The sequence below is a fragment of the Balaenoptera acutorostrata genome, chromosome 11 (assembly GCF_949987535.1).
Source record: "Balaenoptera acutorostrata chromosome 11, mBalAcu1.1, whole genome shotgun sequence".
Taxonomy (NCBI): domain Eukaryota; kingdom Metazoa; phylum Chordata; class Mammalia; order Artiodactyla; family Balaenopteridae; genus Balaenoptera; species Balaenoptera acutorostrata.
The window spans coordinates 101,133,130-101,138,206 of NC_080074.1; positions in this window are offsets into that span (position 1 = coordinate 101,133,130).

A 5,077-nucleotide genomic window follows, 5' to 3' on the forward strand; every position below is an offset into this window, starting at 1 on the left:
GTTTTCCATAGTGGCTGCACCAATTTACATTCCCACCAACAGTGTAAGAGGGTTCCCTTTTCTCCACATCCTCTCCAGCATTTATTATTTGTAGACTTTTAAAAAATTAAAAAATTAATTAATTAATTTTTTGGCTGTGTTGGGTCTTTGTTGCTGCGCACGGGCTTTCTCTAGTTGAGGCGAGCAGGGGCTACTCTTCGTTGCAGTGCGCGGGCTTCTCAATGCAGTGGCTTCTCTTTGTTGTGGAGCATGGGCTCTAGGCGCTTGGGCTTCAGTAGTTGTGGCACACAGGCTCAGTAGTTGTGGCTCACGGGCTCTAGAGCGCAGGCTCGGTAGTTGTGGCGCACGGGCTTAGTTGCTCTGTGGCATGTGGGATCTTCCCGACCCAGGGATCGAGCCCGTGTCCCCTGCACTGGCAGGCGGATTCTTAACCACTGAACCACCAGGGAAGTCCCATTATTTGTAGACTTTTTGATGATGGACGACTGGTGTGAGGTGATACCTTATAGTGGTTTTGATTTGCCTTTCTCTAATAATTAGCAATGTTGAGCATCTTTTCATGGACCTGTTGGCCAACTGTATGTCTTCTTTGGAAAAAAGTCTATTTAGGTCTCTTTTTAAATTATTATTATGGAAATCATGCATAATTTATACATATGCAAAAGAGGAGACAATAGTACTGTGAACTCCCAGCCTCAAATCAGGCGGGTCTTATTTCTCCCATAGAACCCTCTCCTACTCTTCTAACCTTCTCTTAATTATTTTGAAGCAAATCCCAGACATATATCATTTCATTTGAAAATATTTTAAGATTTTACTCAAAGACAGGGACTCTTTTTCTTTTAATTGAAGTATAACCTATAAATAACGAAATGCATAAAGTACACTAATCCTATGTGTACAGATCAATGAATTTTCACTTTTGTGTATTCCTGTGTATCTCCCAGAATATTTCCAGCACCCCAAAATGTTCCTGCATGCCCTTTACAGGCAAAGCTCCCTGCTTCACAGGTAAGCACCATCTCAGATCCTTTTAGCTCCAGCAGGCTGAAGTATATTCTTTCTGCTGCCAGCATGAGCTGTCACTTCAGCTTTCAAGGACTCTCTGGGTCCTATGGAAAGAGCCCTAAGATCTGGACTTTAATCTTGGCCCCATCACTTCACCTCTCTGGGCCTCTTTTTTTGTGCCAAATCAACTGCTGCTTTGCTTGCAGATCTGATCTGTTCTCCACCCTTCCCCTGCTCTGTTCTGTTCACTATTGGGAACTACATTTCCCAGAGTGCCTCCCTGTAGGCTCAGCCAATAGGAAGACAGGTGGGTGGAGGACAATTTGGTGGGAAGAGGGAAGAAGCCAGGCGGTTTCTATGCTTCTCTGCTTTCTGACACGGCGTGCAGCTGGTTGTGTTGCTTCCTTCCATCCTTCCACTATCCCATCCTCTGCCAGGCAGCCCCCACTATTTAGTTTCTGCCAAATAGCTCTGGAGGCTTCTGGGTCTGTAAGGCTGCTTTGTAAGTTTGCCTTTCCAGCCCTAGAGATGTAGCTGCTTCCTGCTTTGCTATTTTCTGGGTTGCCTTGCTGTCCCCCACTGGCTTCTCAGCATTTCCATCAACCATGTACCAATTCTCTGTGTTAAGTTTCTTCCATTTGGAAGACTTAGAGTGTTTCCTCTTTCTGGACCCTGATGGACAAATCTCATCCATAAATGGTTATCATGCCTGCCCAGCCTTCTCCGGGAGGATGAGGGGAGCCTCACAAGTCCATGAACTCCTCATGGGCAGACGTTGTCTCTGCTTCTTCCCTTTCGTGTTCTTCATCGGCTTCCTTGAGGTTTTGCTGATTTCCATGGGGCAACACCAGACCCCGACTGAGTGCCCCATAGACCCCCAGAGTGTGTGGGAGTGAGGCTCTTCTCCAGGCCCTCTCCAGAGGGGGTTGCTGGGAGATCCTTCTTCCCAGAGGCCCATGAGGAATCCAAAAGGAGGGTTGATGGGAATGGATTCTTTTTTTTGGTTTTTATTAGAGTATAGTTGATATACAATATTGTGTTAGTTTCTGCTGTACAGCAAAGTGAATCAGTTATACATATACATATATCCACTCTTTTTTAGATTCTTTTCCCATATAGGTCATTACAGAGTATTGAGTAGAGTTCCCTGTGCTATCCAGTAGGTCCTTATTAGGTAGCTATTTTATATATAGTAGTGTGTATATGTCAGTCCCAATCTCCCAGTTTATCTCTCCCCCTCCTTTTGCCCTGTGGATTCTTCTAAATACTCTTCTTTCTCCCCTCTTCCTCGTACTGCTCTCAGCCAACTGCTGTCCTTGAACAGGGTCTGGTACACACTGAGAAATGTGTAATTGATGAGGGTCGTCCTTCTCCAGAATATTTTCACTGGGGACAATCCCTCAGCCCAGTCGTCCTCAACTGGGGAGATTTTGCCCCCTTGAAGACATTTGGCAATATTTGGAGGAGTTTTTGATTGTCACAATTCAGGGGGTACTATTGGCATCTAGTCGGTAGAGGCCAGAGATGCTGCTAAACATCGTACAGTACACAGGACATGGCCACAACGAAGAATTATCCAAGTGTCAATAGTGCCAAGGTTGAGAATTTCAGCCTTAATCCAAAGGAATAAACTTCAAATGGTGAACTTCTAGGCATCGTGCCAGGTGACTGGACTAAGAGTGGCAGGGAGGGATTTTCTGGAACATTATTTTAGGTTAAAGAGAAATTCATACTACATAAACACAGGTAAAAGGACACTGTTTTCCACAGTGGGCAGCCCAGTGTGGAGAGGCTAATTAGCTCTAAGCAGTAAGAATAAAAAGTTACAATTACTTGAGTGACTCCTTTTTACCCTAGAAAGGATAGAGACTGAAATGAAAAGGTGAAGGAAATTTAGATAAATTAACAAACCACAAATTAATGGGTACTCAGAGGAAATTAGGATGTTGGATGTTTTGCGGATATCTTCATTTATTTTTTTAATTTTTAAAAAATTCATGGGACTTCCCTGGTGGTGCAGTGGTTCAGAATCTGCCTGCCAATGCAGGGGACATGGATTCGATCCCTGGTCTGGGAAGATCCCACATGCCGCGGAGCAACTAAGCCCGTGCGCCACAACTACTGAGCCTGTGCTCTGGAGCCCGCGAGCCACAACTACTGAAGCCTGCGGGCCTAGAGCCCGTGCTCCACGACAAGAGAAGCCACTGCAATGAGAAGTCCACACACCGCAAGGAAGAGTAGCCCCTGCTCGCCACAACTAGAGAAAGCCTGCGCTCAGCAATGAAGACCCAACGCAGCCAAAAATCAGTTCTGTATTTCTCTACTTATAATGGTGACTTACGACTCCTATTTCTAGATAATGAAACAAATCTTTTTGTTCTGCCCAAGTGACTCCAAATTTACTCATTTTTTACTAGCTTAATTGCTTTATCCTATGCATTTGAAGGTAAACTTCAAAATGGGTAAGAGCAATCTTTAGAATTTAATTTGTATCTATGTTATACCTAGTACAGTGCTTCAGACAATAAACTGATTAAAATTGTTAATGGAAAAAAAAATGTACTCAAGTATAGTTGATTTACAATGTTGTGTTAGTTTCTGCTGTACAGCAAAGTGACTCAGTTATACACATATATACATTCTTTTCCATTATGGTTTATCACAGGATATTGAATATAGTTCCCTGTGCTCTATAGTAGGACTTTGTTGTTTATCCATCCTATGTATACTAGTTTGCATCTGCTAATCCCAAACTTCCAATCCATCCCTCCCCCACCACCACCCCTTGGAAACCACAAGTCTGTTCTCTATGTCTGTGAGTCTCTTTTGTAGATAAGTTCGTTTGTGTCAAATTTTAGATTTGAGGATACTTTCTCATAGCACATCACTCTCTGTCAAAGATATACCTTGAGTCTTACCCAAGATGCTAATTCTGCTGTCTTCTGCAGAGGGGGGGAGTCAACAAAGAGGGGCCACTAGACCCTGGGGCCACTGGCAATAAACCTAGTGCCTGTCTTCAGAGAACTCATAATATGATCCGTGCATACGGAAACACACACATACACGCATGCACACACGCACACACCGAGATAAGAGTGTACAGCGGTGCGTGTTGGAGCGTAGGGGAGAAAGCGATCACTTCCACCATCTCCTGTCCCCGGGGAGCAAGAGGCAGGAAGACCCCCTGAACTCACAACCCTCATTCCACTGCAGACCCTCTAGTCTCCTCTCTCTCCCTGCAGCCTTTGCACAGTTTATGGCCAAACCACAGGGTTAGAGGATGGCCGGTCCTGGGAGGGGGAAGGAAGGGCTAGGGCTCTGGGAGAGGCTGGGGGAGCTTCAAGACAAGACCTACAAGGCCCCGATGCCCCCCAGAACAGGCCTCCACATCTCTGGAAGTCAGGGAGCATCACTGAGCTTGGAAAGGGGAAGCTCAGCTCTCCATCTGGCCCCACCCCCAACTCCCAGGGTGATGTGGGCAAGTCACTTTGCTTCTGGGACCTCAGTTCCCTGATGCATTAAGCAAGGGGCTAGATGCAGAGCCAGCTGGAAAGGGCTTTGGTGACCATCTGGGCTGCCTTACAACCCCACCCCCTCCCTTTCATTGAGAGCCCGGTGGCCCAGAGTGGTAAAGTGTCATTTTGTGTTTTTTTTACATTCTTTTTTTTTTTTTTTAATGTTCTTTTCCACTGTGGTTTTTCCCAGGAGAAACTATCATTTTCTAAGGCACATAGTTTAAAAGCCAACATGGAAGTCATAGAATAATGCCTAGACCATGGTCCCATTTATGGAAAAAAACTATATATCTTGTTTTTAAAAAATACATGTAAGTCTATAAAAGCACCCAAAAAAGATACAGATGGACACAAATGACAGTGGCTCTCCTGGGCCAAGGGGTGGGAAAGGAATGGGACAGAGGGAGACTTTTATTGTCCTGTAAACCTCCGTGTTGTTGGAAAATTGTGTTGTGAAAAAAAAACATGTTCAGGTATTTTTTTCTGCACCTTAAAAGATAATATTTAAAACAGAGCCATGACACAAGTGCAGGTCTCAGATTTCTGTTTTTTTC